The sequence below is a fragment of the Primulina tabacum genome, unplaced genomic scaffold, assembly GCF_025594145.1.
Source record: "Primulina tabacum isolate GXHZ01 unplaced genomic scaffold, ASM2559414v2 Contig588, whole genome shotgun sequence".
Classification (NCBI taxonomy): domain Eukaryota; kingdom Viridiplantae; phylum Streptophyta; class Magnoliopsida; order Lamiales; family Gesneriaceae; genus Primulina; species Primulina tabacum.
In genome coordinates, this window is record NW_027459796.1 from 1 (window position 1) to 24,560 (window position 24,560).

Here is a 24,560-nt window from a genome sequence, read left to right on the forward strand (position 1 = left end):
TTTTTAAACTGAATATATTATGACATGCATGATTGTGTGTCTCCATTTTCGAAAATATGAAGTCTGTCCGTTTAAAATTTCGATCGATTATATGCTCAGTCTGTTATTCGAAATTCTTTGGTTCCGCTGAATCCGTCTGAAACTCTGATATCTGAAAACTCTGATATGTTCTGTCTAGTAAACTCTGAATCTGTGTTGCACTGTTACGATTCGAATTTGAAATGGGACGAGAATTGTGATTTTGTATGGCCCCCATTGGTGGGTATAAAACCATGTTCTGTTCTGGCCCCTATTGGTGGGTATAAAACCATGTTCTGTCTGGCCCCCATCGGTGGGTATAAAACCGTGTTATGGCCTCACCCCTTAGAGGACTAACATATTGGGGACAATTTGACCATGGAAATGAGATGAGTAACAGTGTTCTGTCTGTTCCGATCTGTTATTCTGAATTGTTCTGATCTGTTTCTGAATTGCTCTGAATCGTCTGAAACCTCTGTCTCATATTTGTTTCGTTTCTGTTATGATGAGTTAAAAGTAATAAGGTTTGAAAGTTTGTTAAAGAATATTTTAAAGATTAAGTTCTATATGTATCATTGGAAATCGATCGACCCCTACTTGCTGAGTGTTTCCCAAAACACTCACCCCTTACAAATTTCAGATAAAAATGAAAAGCAAATAAATGAGGAGGAACAAGAAGCCTTCTGGGGATGGTAGCCGATGAGCAAGATACAAGAAATCAAGACTTTATTTTCCTTTTGTTCAGTTTCCGCATTTGCAACTCTGATGTATTCTTATTTCTATTGTCAATGTAAAGACAATGTTTAATTTATGAAAAAGACTGGTTTTTGGCATTTCGATACGAGGCTTAATTTTTTCAAGAAATCGTAAAACAATGCCGGATGTCACCGACGCTTCGGACACGGGGCGTGACAATAGGGCTCAACATGAATGTCATAACTGTATGCCCGATGCTAAATGCCAATAATATGTCACAATAAAACATATATCACAACGAAGACATTTAACATATTACAACAGTCAACAAATCAAACACGATCAGTGCAACATAGAATGACAATTAAAAATAATTTATGTTTTACCGTCGTATGTTACCGAACTGTAACATACCTAAACCGACTCTAAAATCACAACAAGCTCAACTTTAATCTCCTCGACCTAACAATGATAAAAATAGGTCGAATAATTCACAATTCGCCAATAAAACTAAATTAATCCAACTTATTGATTTTTAATTATCAAAACTTAATTCCCAAATCAATTTCAACAATTCTGAAATTTCAACTAAATACCCGTAATTCTCCAAAATAATCACACGATAACTCGATACTAATTCCCAAACTCTTCGATTTATACCTCAAAGCTCTCCAATGATCGAACCGACATATAAACCCAATATAAACGTCAATATAATGACATTAAAATCGACAAAGCAAAATTAAATCGAAGCGGGGTAAAATTACACTTCGGGGCAGCCTACTTATGCACCGAAAAAATCTGGAATTGGATCCAAAATTACCAAGATCGAAGTATAAACTAGTCGCTAGCGGTCCAATGTTGCTACTCGCCGGAAAAGACGTCGGAAAACACTATTCACGATCAAAACCGGACTGAAAACTAGCTGGAAAATGCAGGAACAGCAAGGTAAGATTTAAGCTTCAAATCCTTGCTCAATATACACCAAAGAACCAAGAAAAACCAAGCAATAGCTCACCTAAAATCGAACAAGAAACTCGAACAGGAGCAGTCCCAAAACAGGGTTTGATTGGGGCTGAAACGAGCATAAAAAGTAGCGATTCATGGTTCAAAACGAAGCTACTGATGTAAGGAAGAAAACCCCTCAAACCATTCGTGATTTCGACGACCGGACGGAAAAGTTATGGCTTTCTCCAAATGAAGGTGCTGAAAGTGACAAAAATGGAGAAAGGGGGAAGGAAGGTTACGGGATTGGGGATTGGGTTTCTGATTTCTTCCTTTCTTTCTCCAAAAGACAAATTGTGTGTATGTATATGTATATTTAGTTAGTAAAAAATTGTAACACATGCCCAATAATCCCGGTTTTGCATTTATTTGCTCTTGTGTGCTATTTCAATCTCTATATGTATTTTTATATCGTTAAATTCTCCGATATTCTAAAATACATATTTTTAACACACTTCTTGAATTTATTTGGCATAAATAATTATTTTAATTTACAACTCAATAATTATTCTAATTATGCCAAAATTACCGGATAATTAATTTCAGGACCTTACAGAATTTCATAAATACGAAAGTCATGTCGAAGAATTTGAATTAGGACAAGTGTTTAAGAATACCATTTTTTTTACTTTTATGAATTTTTTAAATATATTTCTATTATCCACCGACCATTGTACACTTTATTTTTTAAACATAATAATTTTTTTCATATGATAATAATAATAAAACTAAAATATAAATTAAGAAAGTTGTTTTGCCCCTAATTAATGTTCATGATAGAGAGAATTGAAACAAAATTTGACAAAAAAAACGAAATCTTTAGTTGAAAATGGTCCAAATAGAAATGATGTTTGTTATGATATGAAAAACTATTTTTTATGAAAAACTAGGCATAATATGCTTATCAAATTTCAGTTTTAGTTTGTTATATTTGTTTTTTTATTCTGTATACAAATAATTCATATTCAAATATGATTTAATTACAATTTGACGTAGTCAACTTGCATAGTTATCAAAATCGAAATGAAAGGTCAATCTACGAAAAACTTGTAAACTTTTTGGGAGTTTGTAAGCGTGGTAAATATATTATTATGAGATGTTTAAATATGTTGTTTTTTTACGGCTTATATGTGGTTTGAAAAATAGTCGGATCACTTAAAATTATTTTTTAAATATCTTATTTAGTATTTCTAAAAAGTGCAATAATATAACATCCAAAAATCCAATGACAGAGATCTCAAATTATGTTCGAAAATATTTTTTTATATTAAATATAAAGACATTCTTATTCAAGATGCTAGCATTACATATATAATATCTCCCTTAAACTTTCACAAAAGAGCTTAGTTCCCTGAAATGCTTCCAAGGCATGTCCCATACCACAGCCTCGTAATTTCCCGGAGCATTGCCGGCAGCCGCATCATTCGCGATGATGACCAATCTGTAATTCGTACCTTCGACTAATTGGGTTTCACTCTTCACCACCTTTACAAACTCCAACTGCACGTTATCCTTCTTGTTGTACTCCGACACCGCAAATCTAGCGATCTCCAACACTTCTACCACGTTAACGTTCGGAATCGGCCGCCAGTTGCCAACTATGGCACTAGGCGAAATGGCCAAGGCTTGGTAATGAAATGAAGCCACCAATATCAAGAGGAGCACATAGAGAAGAAGGCAAGATTTGAGTTGCATATTTTCTTCTGCTGTGAAGAATGCTTTGTGTTAGTTTCTTTCTTATTTGCGAGGAAATACGCAGTGATGCTATGTCATTTATATAGCTAGCACTGCAACTACTTTGCAATCGTGTCATATATATACTTTAAGATTACAATATTATTCTCATGTATTCACTTTTTAGAACTATTTTTTATACAAGTGATCTAATAATATATAAATAATATAATACTAGTTTTTTTATGAAAATTATAATACTAGTAATTTGATACACTTTGTGTGTAAAATAATGGATAAAATATAAATTTATATTTTATTCAAAAATTTTATTTTTTATAACCCAAACTAAATTGAAAATTTATTAAAAATAAATATATTAGAAAGAAATAAAATAAAATTATAAATTATAGGTTATGTTAAATAACTTTAAAAATAATTATTAATCTTTACTCCTTTAAAATATGGGATGAAGTTAAAAATGAGAGTATTTTTCAAAAAAGTTAAATGAGAGTAATCCACAAAACTGACAAAAAAATATAGTCATCTAATCCCTTAATTTGTATTTTTGCACATATGTTTTGTGTACAAATAGTGTATACAATATATAATTATACATTTTTATTCATTTTTATTTTTGCACGTATGTTTTGTGTACAAATAGTGTATACAATGTAAGGCTCTGTAAGTAATTATCCGGTAATTTGGCATAATTAGAATAATTATTGAGTTGTAAATTAAAATAATTATTTATGTCAAATAATTTTAGAAAGTGTGTTAAAAGTATGTATTTTAGAATATCGGAGAATTTAACGATATAAAATACTTATAGAGTTTAAATAACACACGAGAGCAAAATAAATACAAACCTGGATAAATGGGCTTGAGTTACTACTTTTGGTGACTAATTATTATATTTATACATACAACACACACCTCCATTTATAGAAAGATTAAGGAAAAGGGGGAAATAATAAAGAAGGAAGCCAACACAATTCTCGTCACTTGTGTAGCGGCTGCTGATGGAATCGCCATATCTCCTCCGTCCCAAGTTGAAACTCAAAAATTCTTGAAGGATTATCTTCCTAACATCCTTAGCTTCGATTCAAGCCATAATCGCGAATTTTGAGCAAGGAAACGAGCAGATCAAAGCTCCATTTTGTGAGCCCTGTTTATGTGCATTAGTTTTTGGTGAGTTTTAAGTTTTTGTGCTTCAGAATTTCGAGTTTTTGTGTATTGTGCGTTAAGAATCTCGACTTGTGATTAAATAGAACTTGTAGATCTGTTTGTTAGCTTTCTAGAGCCGCTAGAATCATCGAATTCCAATTAGAAAAGGATTTTATATGAATTTTCTACCAAAATGCATCAAAACCAAATTATGCAATTGAGCTGTGTAGAATACCTTCTGTAATTCGAGAATATGACCTCTGTGCAGTTGGAATTTGGAATTTTGGTTCAAATGAAATTGTAGAGCTAATGTCTTGTCTTCGAAATGAGACTTGAATCGTTAAATTCTTGTAAGAATTGCGCAAGTTATGGCTATTTTTCTGAAACTGCTCAGTAGAAGATTTTCTGTCCGAGAATTGGTGAGTGGCAGTGTGTTCTTGCAAATTCTGAGATTAATGTACTGAGATTATGAGGATAGTTTCAACTAGAAAAACTTAGATAATTGAGTTTTCTTTCAGTTCAAATTGACGGATATTGATTTGAGTTAATATTGAGCGAGATATGAATTTTATACTCTTTAGTGCCAAATCGGACATTGGAATAGAATGTAGTTTTCATGATCGGCTTATTGTTGTTTTGTTTAGGCCAAGGATCTTGAAGTAAATTTGATATTGGATATGTCAAGTTGGTATATGTATGTTACAGCTAGGTAACATACGACGATAAAACATAAATTATGTTTAATTGTCATTCTGTGTTGCACTGATCGTATCTATGACTTGTTGATTGTTGTAAATTGTTAAATGCCTTCGTTGTGGTATATATTTATTATTGTGACATATTATTGGTATTTAGCATAGGGCATGATGTTATGACATTCATGTTGCGCCCTATCGTTCTTGTTAGCCCATTGTTGATATCCGTTGTTATCTGGCACTGTTGTTATCTTGGGATTATGATTGTTAAATGCCTTCGTTGCGGTATATGTTTATTATTGTGACATATTATTGGTATTTAGCATAGGGCATGATGTTATGACATTCATGTTGCGCCCTATCGTTCTTGTTAGCCCATTGTTGATATCCGTTGTTATCTGGCACTGTTGTTATCTTGGGATTATGATGTGGCTGATAGGCCTATACACATGAGACCGTATATTTGATTGAACAATCTCGTGGTTAGTGTAGCCTTTTGAGGTGAGCGCTTGGATTTTGTCATCTAGTTCGTTCTGTTGTGCCATCCAGTTGTATCGTATCAGCTGTATGGAGGCCGAGTCAAGGGTGTTATTCAGCACAGCCTGGCATACCTCGCATACTTAGTAGGGCGGTTTAGCTTCATGACGATGTAGCTCCCCTGAGTTATTGCTCGAGCATTATTCCAGTTGTTATCGTACCGTTTATTGGCTTCTGTTATCCCGATTATCGTTGAGCCGTTCATGCATTGCACATTACATTTTATTATATGATTATGCATGATTTATGTTTATTGTTGTTATTGTTGAACTGTTGCATACCAGAATCTTAACCTCAATTGTTTACTGGAGGGGCTACTGTTGTTGCTTTTGGATACCATGGTAGATCTATCGAGCCGTTTTGTAGCATCAGGCCGAGGTTCCGCCAGTGGAGATCGAGATTGAGGTTGGATTGCTTGGTTATGTCTTGAAGTTTGTTTCAGTCTTGTGTTGTAGTTCATTTGTCAGGGAGATGCCCCGTGTATCTGTAGTGATATTTGGTTATTTTCTTATGTTCTGAGTCGACTCTGTGGTTCTTATGATCTGGTGAGTACTTGGTAAGTTTTAATTCTTCTTAATCCTGGACAGTGCGGCTATAGGTTGTTTGACTTTGATTTTTGTTTTAATGACTCTAGTTGGAGTATATTTTTATATAAACTGCCTTTTGAGTTTTTCAGGATGTCCTAATTATGAGAAGGTAATGCCAAAAAATTTCTAGTCTCTGAGGTCCATTTTAAAGTATTTTAAACATTTTTTCCGCTGCTGCTTTAAATCAAAAAATTATTATTTGATAATTAATTGTAATTAGAGTAAATGAGCCTCACATACAATATATAATTATACATTTTTTATTCAATTTTATTTTTTACAATCTAACCTAAATTAAAAAAATATTACTAAAAAACATGTATATTATATATAATAAAATAAAATTATAAATGATGAATCATTTTAAATAATATGAAAATAACTATTTGTGATGTCCATTTATTCTAATGACAATTAATGATCAAACAATAATGATTTAATTTTATTCTGCAGCGGAAAAATGGTTTAAAATACTTTAAAACGGACCTCAGAGCCTAAAAAAATTTTCAACATGACCTCCCCGTAAGTAGAACATCTCAAAAAACTCAAGCATCAGAAAATAGTAAAATGACTTAAGACTGACGCTACGATAATATAAACAATCACATGCAAGTGTCAATCAGGCACACGTCAACAATTCTCAAGCATCAGTTCAACTAAGCCGGCAAGACTTTGAAACATACTAAAACTGATCCAAACTAAATAATAACAAGTCAAACACCCATACAGATACTCGGGACATCTCCCCGACAAATAAAATACGGCATAGAACTGATGCAAACTCCAAGACAACCATAAAGACTAGCTGGGAGACTTCAATGGACAAAACCAAGCAACCCCACCTCAATCACGAGCTCTGCTAGTGGAACCTCTGCTGGTGCTGCAAAACCACTCGTGAGATCTACCATGGTGACCAAAAGCAACAACAACAGCCCTTCCAGTAAACAAATGAGGTTAGGATTCTGCTATGAAACCGTTCAACAAACATAACAACAACATAAATTATGCATCAATATATATGTAGATGAAATGTCAAATGCATGAACATGGATCAATATCAACGAGGTAAACGGAGCCAAATGAACGATATTATCAACAAGAATAATATTCGAACGACACACAGGGGAGCTACATCGTCATGTAGTTAAACCTCTCTGCCAAGTATGCGAGGTATGCCAGGCTGTGCAAATTAATACCCCAAATCGGCCTCCATACAGCTGTAACAATATATAACAGGATGGCACAAAACAACCGGATGACACAATCCCAGCGCTCACCTCAAAATGTTGCACTAACCACGAGATTATTCAATCATATCTACGATATCATTTGTATCAGTGTATATAGGCCTATCAGCCACACCATGATCACGAGATAAACAAAAGTGCCAGATAACAATGAATATCAACAAGGGCTGACAAGAACGATATGAATCAACATGAATGTCATAATATCATGTCCTATACTAAATACCATAGAATATGTCACATAATGATCATATAAAACAACGAGGAATTTAGCGACACACATAACCCACATAAGTACGTAAACAACAATAACATCACGTATTTATATTTAAAATAAATTTATGTGTTACTGTTGTATGTTATCGAACTGTAACATACCTATACCAACTTGACAATTCCAATTATCAACTTTACTTCAAGATCCTCAGCCTAAAACACATAAGAATAAGCCGAATAAAAACCCATCTCACCGGAAAAAATCAATAAGAAATTCAATCATCTCGACACGATTAAAACGCCCAAAAACAGAAATCATGAAAACTACATTTTGTTATAGTTCCGAATTCGACACTTCATAGCATAAAATTCATATATCCCTCAATATTGACTCAAATCAATATCCGCAAATTGGAAATGAAAAGAAACTCAATTATCTAATTTTGTCCGGTTGAAACCATATTCAAATTCCCAATTGATTGAGCCCAACATTTCATTGAATACACTATATCCAATCTGTTCTCGGGCATAACATGGCAGTTGAGCAGTTTCAAAAAAAAAAAAGGTGCATAACTCTCTCAATTCTTGATAGATTTTAACTATTCAAGTCTCATTTCAAAGATAACACATATATATACACTTTTTGTTTGAACCACAATTTTAGAATTGAAGGACCGTTTGCTGAGCATCTTTCAGATGCTTCAAAAAAAATATTCTCCAATGAGCTGCAATAGCTCGTGTTCTGAGAATATTAACATCGATGAATTAAATCGAGTTTGGTTAAAAACCAAGCCGAAGAAACTCGAAGTAATCCTTCGTGAAGAAAACTGTTATATTAGAAAATGTTTTAACTTATGTAAACTAAATAACCGAAAAAGGGTATATTAGTTTTTGCATTCATCAGTTCAGTTATGGTGACAACTGAACTAACGGATACTCTAACTGATCCAAACAGTTTGAAAACAATAATTAATCAGTTAAATACACAAGATATGTATGGATATTCGGAGACTTCAACTGCTCCTACGTCACCCCTTCTACCGCCTCGGGTAGGATCCACTAGAAGACTTTTATTTATACAACTCTTTGTACAAATCCACTCAGCTAGGACTTACACTACTGCCTAAACTGAACTCCTAGATACGACTGAAGGCAGCACCTTCCAGCCAACACTTTTTAACGTCTATGTGTCCAAGACTATATACACAAGTTTAACGTCTTTGTGCAAGACTGTATATGAGTGGTTGAGAGAATTTGTGTGTAAGAACTGAACAAGGATGTTCTCACACACTGAGGGAAAATGGCTTCTAAACTAAGCAGATAACACGTTAAAGTGTCCCTCTGGGTTGAATGTTTCTGAAATCAGATGTGCAATGTGCGTGCCCTTTCCTTTCTCTCTTGAAGAAGCTTTGTGTATTGAATCTCGTTCTTTTTCTTCAGCTTCTTCTTTTGGTGTATATTTCTTATTCTATGAGTCTTCACTGATCTTCTCTTTATATAGGCGGGAAAGCTGAACGTACCGTGAGACCCATTTATTGTATCTGTTGCATCTTGAATTCGTTTCTTGGACTTTATGTCTCGACTTTTCGACTGCCCTTCTGAAACGTTTTGTCTTTAATGCTCTGATGCAACGTCCATTATTGTCCTTGGATTGGACAATAGCTTTGTACCTTTACGTACAGCTGGACTCCACTGAAAGAGTTTGTCTTCATCCATAACTTAAAGATTCTGACTGAAGCTTCGAACTAGTCAGTTGAACTGATCTTCAGTTGGGCTGGTGAAATCAGTTGAGTCGTTAGTGGAACTGATTTCACTATTGTTCAGTTGGACTGATCAGCTGGGTTTCTTCATCAGTTGAACACTCCTTCGGCTGGCCAGGATTCTGAGGTTCTCCTGCTGAACCACCTATCAACTGGACAATCAGCTGGACTGCTCAATTGACGTAACAGTTAGACTGATTCAGTTTGTGCGATCAGTTGAGTCTTCAGTTTGCGATGTAAACAGCTCGTGAATGATCCTAGGTGCTGCACACTACGGTAGATTATTAGTAACACAATTAACAAGTTTTGTTATCATCAAAATCAAGATTGCGAACTTGAAAAATTCTAACAAGAATCCAAGTGTACAAAGGTCATAAGCTCGAATTACAGTAGTATTTCTACACAGTTTAATTGCGAATTCGGTTTTGACACATTTTGGTAGAAAAATCATAAAAAACCGTTTCTAATTGAAATTTGATAATTACAGTGCTCATGATAGCCAACAAAAAAGATCTACGGTCTTTATTTATGTCATTTCTAAAAACTCAAGCAGTAAAAATCGCAGCAACAAGAAGAACAACTCGCCAAAACGGTCAAGAAATCACGCATAAACAGAGCACAATAATAGCAGCTTCGATCTAACCGAATCCTTGCTCAAAATGATTGATTTATAGATTGAATCAAAGTTTAGGATGTTAGCAAGACAACCGTTTAAGAATTTTTGGGTTTTGAGTTCGGACGGAAGAGATACAACAATTCTATCGCAGCCGCTACAAGGGTGACGGGAAAACAGAGAAGGGCTTGGGTCTTCCTGCTTCTTACTTCTCTTTTGATGGGTGTGTATAATGTATGTATATATATGTATTATAATATTAAATGGTTACTAAAAATAGTAACTCAAGCCCATTTATCCCGGTTTTGAATTTTTTTTGCTTTCGTGTGTTATTTAAACTCTATATGTATTTTAATATCGTCTATAATTCTCTAATATTCTAAAATACATATTTTTTAACACAACTTTCAAAAAAAAATTGGCATAGATAATTATTTTAATTTAAAACTCAATAAATTATTCTAATTATTCAAAATTACAAGATAATATACTCTAGGGCCTTACATTATTTGTTAGTATTGAATATAGAGTTTAGAGGGAATGCATAAACTCTTTAAAATTTTCTTTGAAACTTGAGTTTATTTTAATAATTTTTAATTGTTAATGCTTGTTTCTAGACCGGCTAGATGAAACTAGACACTGAAAATGGTTTTTCAAGTGCGAAAAAATCCGGCTGGACAAGTGATATGACATATATTCATTTAAACAGACTTTTAACACAGATACCAAACAAATATATGGAAACAAATGGGAGATAAATGACTGAAAATAAATAACACAAAGTATATGGAATTCGGAAGACAATATTCTTCTATGTCTCTCCTTTCTTCCATTCAAGGAATGAATCCACTAAAAGGCTTTGATTTATAAACTATTTGTACAAACCCACTTCAGTTAGAACTTTTCCAATGCCTAAACTGAAACTCTTAATATCTTATATACAACACAAACTCAAAATGTTTATTGAACCCTAGGTACAGACAGATAGAAGTACAACTCTTCAATTAAGTAGCTTGAGCAACTAAAATTGATTGGGTAGCACAAGTTGATCCCATATTATCAATATGAATCATACGTGTGTGCTAGAGCAGTTTAAAGATAGATCACTAAAGAGTGTTCGATATCTTTGATAAGGCGGATTGTGAGAGCTTCAATAGTGTTCTTCAATCTTTAATCATGCGTATAAAGATGAACTCCTTCAATGGTCAATCTTCAATAAATGAATACTTGTACTGATTTCCGAACACAAAACAAATTGTCTTGTCTTTTTCCCCTTTCATAGTGCAGGTCAGTTAATGCATCTTGACATGTATCCAAATATAGCAATAATCAGCTTCTGAAAAGTCGATATATGAGAGAAAAATGTCTCTGCTTATCTTTTTCTTATTAGGAGACATTCTTGGACAACTAAAGAGGTCGGATAATGTACATTGATTGATCAATTGATCTTCTAAAATGTCGCCATGGTATGTGTACATATTGACTTGTTTTGTAGGCGTACCAGCTACAACTTGAATTAAATTATGAAATCTGGTTTAAGTGTTGGAAGCAGCTTGATCTTGATAGATAGTTGGGAACTGACTTTAATATGACTAACTGTTTATTCACCCCAGCATGATATTGAAGATTTGGCTATCTGGATTGACTTAGCATCCCAGTTGTTAAAATAAAAATTTGATTAGATGGGGTGAATAAAAACTTTTAAAAATAGTTTGCTTCTAGTTGAGCTACAATAGCTTGTTCTTGAAATGTTCAAAATGAACTGAGTATCGAAAAATTACAATTCTAAATTGAGTGGAATAAACTCAACATAACCCTCTGAAAAACCAATTAAACATTTTGCAAATGATTTGAAAATACAATTTGAATGTATGAAAACAGTTTGATTGAATCAAATACTTAGTATGAAACATTATGGTATTTCAAAGAACACATAAAATGCTTCAGCAAAACATATCATTACAATGTATTTTTCTCAAATGTATCATCGAACATAAGGAAAAATTTCTCACTATGGTGATAACTCTATTTAGACTCCCTTACATACTCCAGCCCTTCAATAAATGCTTCGAGGTATTTCTTTTTGGGTTGAGTTGTTCTTCCTCATTCTCTCCCTTCATTTACTTATGATATGATCTTCAAATATTTGTATTTATGGCCCCCAAGAATGATATGAACCTTTGAAATAGGAATATGATCGTTTATAAAGGTTTTATATGATTTCTGATATTGAAACAATCATATTCACGTTACTGGACATATTTTGAGATCGAGCTAATTATATTGTTGACCAGGTTGTTCCGGATCGAGCAGGTTGATCAGTTTGGTCTGCTGGCTGTTCCACATCGAGTTGGTTGATCAACTTGTTTCGTTGGTTTGATCAACTTAGTTTGTCTTGATTCATTGATTTTCGAAGAAAGTGATGAACATGAATATTGTATAGTTTTATCTTAGCTTTCCATAGAATAAAAAATCACTCAATTTAGAGTTCTTATGAGATATAGATGCTCGAAATACTATATATACAACCTGGAACTCTTTCTTATTCAATGCAAAATCAACAATTTCATCGTCATTTTTCACCATCTTAAGAACCGATTCAGATTTCAACTTGTGAAGATGATATGTAAATCACGGTTTTAGCATTGTAACGCATGTTGAATCGTTCCATTTAGATGAACAAGGTAGTCGCTGGTTTTTGTTTCTGATTCGTCCAGCTCGATCTTGCAACCACTATTTCACATATATAACATCCGAATCGGTTGAGCTAATTAGAAATTTTACTTGTAGCAATTTGAGCTTTTTGTTCAACCGTGTTCGTTTCTTGTCATTTAAAACATCGAGCAATGAGATATCATCGAAAAATTTTAGCTTGCCATAAACTAAGTCGTGATAAAATTATATTTCAGCAACTTAGTACTTCCAACTTGACATCTACCAACTATACATTTAATTAATTATGTTAGCAACATAATAACAAGATTTGTTATCATTATAATCAATATTTTTAGCATTTCTGCAACCCAACACAACTAGAATCTTGTAAATACAAATAAATAGCAGTTGGAACTATAAACAACTTGATGTTGTTTGGTATCATCAAAACTGAGATATTTTTAATCTAACATTATTAATATTTTATTCCTTTAAATAGGATAGGAAGTTTAAAACAACAATATTTTAGGTAAAACAAAAAGGCTTCACCATTCACATCAATTTTTTAAGGGATGTGGAATCAAACTTTAGTTAAAGCTTTTAGAGTAGGTCTCTTGTGAGACGATTTTACGAATCTTTATATGTGAGACGGGTCAATCCTACCGATATTCATAATAAAAAGTAATACTCTTAGCATAAAAATTAATATTTTTTCATGGATGACCCAAATAAGAGATTCATCTCACAAAATACGACCCGTGAGACCGTCTCACACAAGTTTTTGCCAAGCTTTTATTGTCTTTTAGGAAGACTAAAATGAAGAAATATGGGAACTGAGAAATTATATGTTACGAGAGATTTTAGAAATGTGAAAATTAGGTCGGAAGAAATTGAATTAGGATGTGTGTGGGAGATTTCCCTTTTTAACTTTCATAAAATTTATATATTTCCAAGATCCACGACCACTATAAACTTTATTCTTTAAAAAAGAATAAACAATTTTTTCCATACGAAATAATAATAACTCGAAAATATAAATTAAGAGAATTTGTTTACCTCTAAGTGTTCATGATATATAGTAATAATAGAATATTATTAATTTATAAAATAATAATAATTGTATAATAACTGAAACGTCCTGCCCTTTTTATTGCTTTAAAAGTACTAGAATTATTTTTTTTTTAAAGCTCACTTAGCATCGGCCGAACCATAAAATATTTTTGACATCATTTTAAAAATAAACATCCTACTGCTATTTAAAAATCCAAAGGAAAATATTTTAAGGCATAAAATCGTCAAATATTTTACCAAACCTAAAAAGCAATAATTTGAAAAGAATAGCCCATACTAAACCTCTCAAAACTCTCTTAAAAGCATGAATAAATAATATTAAAAATCTTTAACTTAAATCATAAAGCATAATGCGGAAAATGTAGCGCTGGTCCTCGGGTTGTGTGCGCCTTCAGTCCAGTCAAATCACTCATCAAGTCCTCCCTCAATACCACCTGCATCCATCACACCTAGTGAGTCTAAAGACTCAACACACCATAATCTTTATAACGAGTAATACGTAATACAGTCAACATATAACGGTGAAAAATATATGTACTTAAAATATCGTTTTCATGAAGATGCATAAACATAAACATTTTTGTAAATATTTTCATGATGCATAAAACTTTAAACATAAACATTTTCATAAAATACTTTTTCATGACATGCAATCATAAACCTTAACCTTTTCCCTTTTTCCTCAACATGACATGACATAAAACATTTTTCATGATCATAAACATTTTTCCTTTTCCTTTTCCTTTTCTTTTTTTCCTTTTGTTGAATTCAGATCGTTAATTGTGACTTTCCTGATCATGCTCATGAGGGTCGATGGATCCATCTACACAAAACCACAGTACTGGGCGGCGGGGGACACCAGCAACACTCTCACCGGTCAACTGGGCCCTGGCCTATCATGATTCGAATAGAAATACGCTCGTCGGGGCTCCCTCTGGGGCCTTTTCCCATAAATGGGCTCCCTCTGGGGCCTTTTCCCCTCACGATATTCCCATTCTTCCGTTACCACAAAACCGTTACCACATATCCGTTACCACATATTCGCAATGATGGAAACACGATCGTCGGGCTCCCACTGGGACCATAACCCTCACGACGTCGCCAACATTAACGAATTAGTCACAATTATTTCACATCCTTCAACATTTTTCATTCACATCACTTTAGAAAAAATCATGAATATCATTACGTTTTTCATTTTTGAAACCAAGCATGCAACATGTATTTTAAATGTCTTCTTAAGTCATAAAAATCCCTTAGACATTTAAAAATCATAATTTAATCATGAACTTTTCATAAACATTTAAAATGACATATTAACCTCAAAACATTTACAATAACATTTTGACATATTAAGTCATAAACATATAAAGTTCCCTAAATATTTAAAAGATCATTTTAATATATAAAATTCCATAAACATTTAAAATATCATTTTAGCATAAAACAATTTCCATAAACATCCATAACTATAGAAATTAATCATATTAGCACATAAAACAGCAAATAGGGCACTGCCATGACGTTTACTAATTTCTAGGTGTATAATGACCGTTTTACCCCTAGACGTAAAATTCCTCGGTTTTGACATTTTCTTAATTCCATTGGTTCTAACATGTCCCAAATAATTATTTAAGCCTACATGAATTTTCTCATATTTTTATTTAGCTTAAAATGAGGACTTTTAAATAAATCTTTAAATGTGACGTATTAATGCATTTTAATCTCGAATTAAACCAAACCTTAATATAAAATTCCCAAATTAAAACTTAGGCTTATAATAATTATTTAAGCTTAAACCATAATTTTTCATAATTTTATTAAGCTTAAAACTAGGCGTTTCAATTAACCCGTTAATTAGCGTTTCGTGCGGCGATTAAATCCCGAATAAATCCAAAACTCGTTATTTTGATCCCAAATTTTAAACATAACATTTTTAGTATTTATTCTACCCTTTCAAGTCATTAGCCACACTCGTGGACCCATGGATCAATTTTTCCTTCTTAAATTCTCGTTTTTGACCCTTCGACGAACCCACCGAGCCATCTCCCAATTTACTCGAGCCACGCCCGAGCCACCTTGAGCCAAAACTTAGACAACCCATCTAGGGACCCTACTGTGCAAGCCCAAGCCCTAGACCAGCCCCTTAATCCCTCAAAAAGCATGCTGCGAACTACACCAGATTGCATGTGTGTGTGCGTGTGAAGAGTCCTACACTTGCCAATACTCCTAGCCAACTAGGACACCTCCATCTGGTTAGCCCTCGACCCATCCTGACCCTAACCAACCCTGGACCACGAAAAGCCCCTACCCAGACCAGCCCAAGCCCTGGACCCCAAGCCCGAAGCTTCTGAATCTGTAACACAACCTGCGCGCTAGCTGCTCTCTCACGGCTCCCTCACGGTTCCATCTTCTCCTCAAGCCAGCAGTGACCCATGCCTCTCTAGCCCCTACCCCAACCCTTGACCATCTCCCTTAGACCCTATCGGACCCACTTGGCTCGCCCCCAGGCCAGCCGCAAGCCCCTAACTTTCCCGACCAAAATCTGCGCGTGACTTGGGCGAGAGTCCCACTTCACGTGGGCTCTTCCCCAGCCCATGGCTCGACCCCTAGCCCTCCTAGGACTCTTCCTAGGATCTAACCATGACCCCTAGGACCCAAACACCAAGCCTGGTCGAGCCCCCTTCCCCCATGCATAAAACCGAACCCTCTTGAATTTGGCACACCCATCAACCTACGATTCAGGCCTTGTGTTTCAAGTGTGCAGTGTTCTTGACGTGTTTCTTGCCCCTTAATCTTGTGTAAAAACTTGCTTAATCATATCCTAATTCATGGCAGCCCCTTAAGATCATATTTAACATGATTTTGGATGCAAATACAAGCTTTAAAATTGACCCATGCCACAAAAACGAAATTGTTTCATGATGCACTTATTTCTCATGCAAAAACTCAATTAAATAAAATACTATGATGTGATAGATGTTTGAAAGAAAGAATATGGCGTGCCTTTGCGTTTTTAACGCACGAATATCCGTTGACGAAGCGAAGAACGGCGACGAGAAACCTTGGGTGAATTTTCCTTCAATTTCAAAACTTCCCTTTTGCTTGTTTTGGTGTGTGCCGTGAGATAGGTGGAGTTGGGAGAGAATATTTTTCAGAAAATAAAAGTGGCCGATTGTTTTGTGTGCAAGGTTTAGGGTTTTAGGTGTTTTAATCTCAAATAAACTCTAATTAAGTTACTAACTAGGCTTTAGGCCTATCAAGCCACAATTAAGCCCATTAGTCTTTTAATTAGAATTAAATAAAATATATTAGTAAAGTTTTGGTAAAAAGTTTATGAATTAAATAGCCGGGTTGCCAAAAAGTTCGCATTTTAGTTGAAAAGCCAACACCGATAAAATTACGTCTCGGCGTATAAAATCACCTCAAAATCCCTTATTTTCAAAAATATTAAAAAGCATCACCCATATTTTAAATAATTAAAAACAACTGTTTAATAAAAACATTTTCTATTTTTTTTTTCAGCCATCGGTCTCCGTTCCTCGATCGCAACCTGAATAACTTTTAAAAATACATTTTAATGCAACAATGTCGAAAAATATATTTTACACATGCAAATATTCACAACATAAATAATTAATGCAATCAAAATAATTAATTAAAATACAAAAGAATTTAATAATTGCATGCATGTGGTTTGCGTGGACCTTTAAATTTTCGGGGCGTTACAATAACAATAAATAGAACAATAATAATTAATATTTAATAAAAATTATAAGTATAATAACAATAAATAATAATATAATAATGATTCTAGAATAGCAAATAATTTTAGAATAATTATTATTTAAATATTTTAATTATATTATGAATTCTTTATAATAAAAAAATCATTGTAATTTATTTATCTTTTATTTTTGTGATATTCATCGTAGGAATAAAATAGACTCATCATTTGATTCATATCTTATTTCATTCTACCATATCAAGTGAGTGCATCCAAAAATCTATACTTATTCTTATATACATGAAGGGTTTCTAATTTTTTATTGACCCGAACATGAAGATATAAATATAGACCGCCAAATACATTTTTTTTGTAATATCACAAGAGTAGAATCATACTCGATCTGTCTCGCGAAAATTTCTTATTTCTTGTTTGATTATTTACTTTCACGAAAATTAAATATCAGTCATATCTTTTATTAAAAAAAATTGCATTTTATATTTTATATATTTACTTATTTGCGATTTTGGTCATCTATGTTATCAAAATTCATTTTCATATGTTAGCTTTGTTTTTTTATTAAATAATAGTCTGTGTAAAATAGTTTATACTCAAAAATGATTTTATTACAATTTAACCCGGTCCACTTTCGTAGTTATCTCAGTACAAATGCATGAAAGGTCGATCTTCGAAAAAATTACAAACTTTTTGGGAGTTCAGAAGCTAGAAAAGATGTTTGCTAAAAAAATATAAAAGACATTATAAGATGTTTAAATATGTTGTTTAATAGCTTATATGTGGTTTAAAAAAAGTTGGATCACTCAAAGTTATTTTTTCGAAGAGCTTATTTAGTATTTCTAAAACCTATAATAATATAACATCTCAAAATTCAATGAAGGAGATCTCAATTTATGTCCAAAAATATTTTTTCATATCAGATACAAAGACATTCTTATTCAGGACTTGACTAGAATTACATATATGATATCATCCTTAAACTTTCACAAAAGAGCTTAGTTCCCTGAAATGCTTCCAAGGCAAGTCCCAGACCACGGCCTCGTAGTTTCCCGGCGCATTGCCGGCAGCCTTATCATTCGCGATGATGACCAGTCTGTAATTCGTACCTTCGACTACTTGGGTTTCACCCTTCACCGTCTTTACAAACTCCAACTGCACGTTAGCCTTCTTGTTGTGCTCTGACACCGCGAATCTAGCGATTTCCAACACCTCTGGCACGTTAACGTTCGGAATCGGCCGCCAGTTGCCAACGATGGTACTAGGCGAAATGGCCAAGGCTTGGTAATGAAATGAAGCCACCAATATCAAGAGGATCGCATAGAGAAGAGGGCAAGATTTGAGTTGCATATTTTATTTTGCTGTGAAGAATGCTTTGTGTTAGTTTCTTTCTTCTTTGTGTGGAAATAGGCAACGATGCTGTGTGATTTATATAGCACTGCAACTACTTTGCAATTGTGTCATTTGACATATTTGCCCTCAGCTTTTTGGTTGGTTGACTTACTTTCTACTCCAGATGTATGTAATATATATACTTTAAGATTACAATAATATTGTCATTATGTATACACTTTTTGGGAACTATTTTTTATATAAGTGAGTCAATAATTATTTATTATAATATTAGCATATCGATACAATTTATGTGTAAAATAATAGATAAAATTTAAATTTTTATATTTTAATTCAAAATTTTATATTTTATAATAAAAACTTAATTTGAAAAATCTATTAATGAAAAAAGTATATATTAGAAAGAAATAAAATAAAATTAAAATGGTAGATTATTTTAAATAATTATTAATCTTTACTACTCCAAAATAAGGATGCAATTTCAAAATGAGAGTATTTTAGGTAAAAACAAAAAAGGTTTCACCAAGCACATCAATTTTTTTCTCACATACGTTTTATGTATAATTGAAAATTATGATTTCAAAAAAAAAAATTTATATTTTTGGTCATGTAACTTGAATTTTTTCATATTCAATTATGTTATTCGTAAATTCACATGTGTAATCCTCTAGCTTGCACATATTTTTCAATTTTTATCATTTTTCTCCATAATGATGACGTTAGATCATATATGTCTACAATGTACCATCATCATATCATTACTTTTCGATGACATATTCAAGTGACATGTCGTCATTTTTCCCTGAAATGTCGACACTCCTATTAAAAAAAATGAAAAATGTGTAAATTAGTGGACAAAAATTATAAATTAACCAATAACATAGCAAAAAATGAAAAACATTTAAGTTACACGACCAAAATTTTAATTTTCCATGTATATAAAATAGTGTCTACAATATATAATTATATATTTTAAATTCATATTTTAATTTTACCATCTAAACTAAATTTACAAAAAAATTAATAACAATAATATGTATTAGAAAATTAAAATATAATTATACATGATGGAAAATTTTAAGAATGTATTTGAATTTTACTCTTTTAAAATAGGAAGGAGGTTTAAAAAATGTGGATATTTTAAGTATAGCAAAAAGGATTATTCACTGTCTTCAAAGAAGTGTTCGAGTTTATAGAGTATGTGAGTGTTTAATCAATAGTCAATAGTTCGATTCTCACTATCAACACCTTCTCGGACGAGCTTGTCACACGAAGTTTTCCCAGTATGTTTTACCTGACTAACGTGATTTGCATATTGTTGCGGTAATCCGGGGTTTTTTCAGTATGTACCGGAAGATAGTAGCTGCAGGTTCCTACATCATATAAAAAAAAGCTTATCACTATCCACACCATATTCTAAGGGATATGCAGTCAATTTTAGTTAAAGCTTATATTGTCTTTTAGGAAGATTATAATGAAGGAAAGTGGGGAACTGAAAAAGTATGACTTCTGTTTGAACAAGTACTTTAAAACATTTTTACTATTTTATAAGTGAAAAAAACTTAAATTATGTATTTACATAAGATAGTAAAATGTTTTTGAAAACTATTTTTGAAAAAATGTTATCAGATTATATTTTTTAAATAACAATTGAGAGGTGTTTTTTTATGTTTTTATAATAAAAAACGCGGGTTAAAGAGAATTAAAAGATTTTATTAATTTTTTGTCAAACATCTTTATAATTATTTTTAACTTTAAATTCGTTTTAAAATAATTGTCCAAAAACCTTTTCAACTCTAAAAATGTTTTTATAGAATATTTGTCTTAACACATATTTATTTTTTTTAAATTTTTTTTAATATTTTATACTTTTTTTTATAAAAAGCTTTTTATAAAATGTTTTATAAATACTTATCCAAACAAAGTCTATATATTGTTAGAGATTTTCATAAATACAGAAGTCGTGACGGAAGAATTCGAATTAAGACAGTGTTGAAGATTACTTTTTTTATAATAAAAAATTATGAATTTTTCAAACATATTTCCATTATCCACCGACTATTGTAAATAATAATTTTTCAGATGAAAATAGTAATAAAATTAAAATATAAATTTTAAAAGTTCTTTTGCCCCTAATTAGTGTTCATGACAGAGAGAATTGAGAAAAAAATTTGATAAAAAAAAAAAGAATCCTTAATTAAAAATGGTCCAAATAAAAATGACGCGGTTACATTATGAAAAGCTATTTTTAATGAAAAAATAGACATATTATTTGAGGCAAAAACTTGTGTGAGACGGTCTCACGGGTCGTATTTTGTGAGACGGATCTCTTATTTGGGTCATCTATGAAAAATTATTACTTTTTATGTTAAAAGTATAGCTTTTTATTGTGAATATCGGTAGAGTTGACCCGTAGATAACGATTTGTGAGACAGTCTCACAAGAGACCTACTCATTATTTGACGGGCTCGTTTTTTAAAATTGACTCAACTCCCAACAATCTCAAGTACACCACCGGTCATAAGCTGAATGTTTAAATATATGGAATATGACAGTGATTGTGTTATTATTTATTCATTAATTCACTTAAACAAAAAATTGAAATTTTTTATGTTACAATGAAAAATTAAAAGATATGGATATTGTTAAGGTCGAGAGATTGGTAAGAGGAGTTAATAAATAATCTCAATGCAACTATCAAATAATTCAATTAGTTTGGCAAAGCTTGAATTATAATTCTTGTTAGCAAGGCTCCAATAAACCAGTAATAAGGTACTGCGTGGAAATTGGCTCCTTGAATTGGTTTGAACAATATAAACATTTAGTCTAAAAAACAGTTAGTCTAGGTACACTTAGATTAAATGTACAACATAAATTTTTTATGGATGTTCGAAGATTGAATAACTCATATGACATCTTTTTTTCCGTTTCCAAAAGGATATCATTAGAAGGCTTTGGCGATTACAAACACTTTGCAACAACCCTCTTTAGTAGAGCTTAATATTGTTATATTGAAACTCCTAACTAACTCAAGGTTTAAATAATCTTATCAGTAAACTCTTACTGTCAGTTACATGTATTTTTGAACAAAATATCCTTGGCACAATTGATCTTGAATGATCTTATGTAAACACTAAGTGTGTGATCCAAAATATTCTTGAACAGTTAGGCTCTGAAAACTTGGATAAAAAAATATGCAAGATGTACATGTCTTGTGTAAAGAATTTAGAGTCTGAATCTACATGCATCTTATCAATATATGAGCAAAGAACCAACTACCTAATTTTTGAATCTGATAATCGTTTTCAAATCTGGTAACTGTTGTGTCACATCATCGTCCTTTTTGTAAATAGTAATGTCAGTCTAGTGTGCATGGACTCTGATATTTAACAATCTTAAAAGTTGTTACGAACGAAGAATATTTTTCTGATTTTTCAAGTCTGACTGCAGAATTTTTCTATGACCATTTAGGAGAATAATTGTGACTAACTCATAGACTGATGCGAATTGTGCATGAATAACATATGATCGGTGAGGCTGAAGTGCGTAACTGATATAGACTTTAGATATTCATCAGTTTCTTTCGAGAGATCAGCTTTCTTCGGGAATTCGGTTCGACTAGGCTTTATTGGACATCCTTAGATTATTTTTAAGATCACCAAAACCTTAATTGATCATCAATTTCCCTTTTTTGGTGGACAAAAAATAAGCAAGTTATTCAAGATAACTGAATTTCCTTCATTGAAAAAAAAATTTATTGTATCTGAATACTTACTAAAAAGATATGAATACATACTAAAACAAAAATATAGCAAATAAAAATCAATAAGATCCATCCCTTCTTCTGATCTGTCTTGGGATCAGTCGGCTTGCTTGTTTCTGATGAATTCTTGAATTCAGGAGGTTTGATGTTTTGGATTCTGTCTTCTTGAATTTTACAAGGCTTGCTGCTGGATTCTGTATTCTTTTCCTTTGTTTCCCCCTTATGTCATCATGGAGGTACGTAACATGATATATATGTTGTTTCAATAAAACCAAAAAAAATTAAAAAAAAATATCCATAAACAGTTGCTAATTTACTTAATTTTATATTGAACAAAAAAAAGTTTGACAATTAATAAATTCATAGTCTCTTTATTTTTAAACAAATAACAACTAAATTTCCTACACTCCATAAATGTTCAAAATTAATTACCAGAGGGTTGCCCAAATTTCAAAAATGATGATGGGGAAGTTTTGGAGAGAGCAGTGAAGTGAGATCGAGAGCAAACTTTTCTTTTGTTGGTATTAGTAACCTTTTGCACGCTATAGAAATATTTATCTAAAATATAGAGTAATAGACTATCTAATAATAATTTTATGTTATTATAATTAAATTTAAAATTATAATATAAATAAATAAAGGTATGACTGTAACTTTAATATGGCTTGACCAATTCAATTAAATGTTATTTAATATATATTTTACGTGGTTATTCCCAAAATTCCTTTACATAATTAACTACATTAATTCATTGTGGGGTTATATTTTATTGTTATTATTAATCTATGCACATGTTTATTCCCATTGGCACAAATCTTTCTTTACAAATGCTTGACATGCAGGACTTTTAGCTTTTCTTTGATCCATTCATGCAAAAACTATTGGTGGTAATTGTTGCCTGAACGATATCTTTAAATCCTCGGTGTCGATGGTGGTGCTCCTATGTTAAAATAGTTGCCCGGCAAGCCTACTCGTGGCTCGGACTTTTATTGACTCTAATGTAAAACAATCTTTATTCTAATAAGATTTTACGATTTCATTCGATAATGACATTATATTTTATCAGTTTACTCATGCAAGTCGCATAGATAAAATCTTTGAATATACAATAAGTACCATGAGGTCTACATCGACGTAAGATCATGAAACTCATTAGAAGTGTACTGTATATTCTAAACAGGTTCTTAGTCGAATCAGCCGTCTAAAACAAGAATAAATATCGCTCGAGCTCGAGACTAGCATCTGTGATGTAAACTTCATGTTTAATTGGCAAGGGAATGAAGATGTTTTGTAAATCACTGTTTTAGCTTTGTAATTCATGCTGAATCGTTCCATTTAGATGAACAAGGTAGTCGCTGGTTTTTGTTTCTGCTTCGTCCAGCTCGATCTTGCAACCACTATTTCACATATATAACATCCGAATCGGTTGAGCTAATCAGAAATTTGACTTGTAGCAATTTGAGTTTTTTGTTCAACCGTGTTCGTTTCTTGTCATTTAAATCATCGAGCAATGAGATATCATCAAAAAAATTTAGCATCCCATAAACTAAGTTGTGATAAAATTATATTTCAGCGACTTATTACTTCCAACTTGACATCTACCAACTACACATTTAATGAATTATGTTAGCAACATAATAACAAGTTTTTTTTTATCATTATAGTCAATATTTTTAACATTTCTGCAACCCAACATAATTAGAATCTTGTAAATACAAATAAATAGCAGTTGGAACTATAAATAACTCGATGTTATTTGCT

At 32.3% G+C, this 24,560-nt stretch overlaps 1 long non-coding RNA gene across 1 annotated transcript in view; it reads right to left on the reverse strand.

The window, feature by feature from the left end:
- Positions 1–1,056: 1,056 nt before the first annotated feature.
- The window catches only part of LOC142534559 (uncharacterized), a 46,565-nt gene continuing 23,061 nt past the window's right edge, over positions 1,057–24,560 (reverse strand). Inside the window, exon 3 of the long non-coding RNA XR_012817088.1 lies at positions 1,057–1,176. This is a non-coding gene — a long non-coding RNA (uncharacterized LOC142534559). The remainder of the gene's footprint in view (positions 1,177–24,560) is intronic.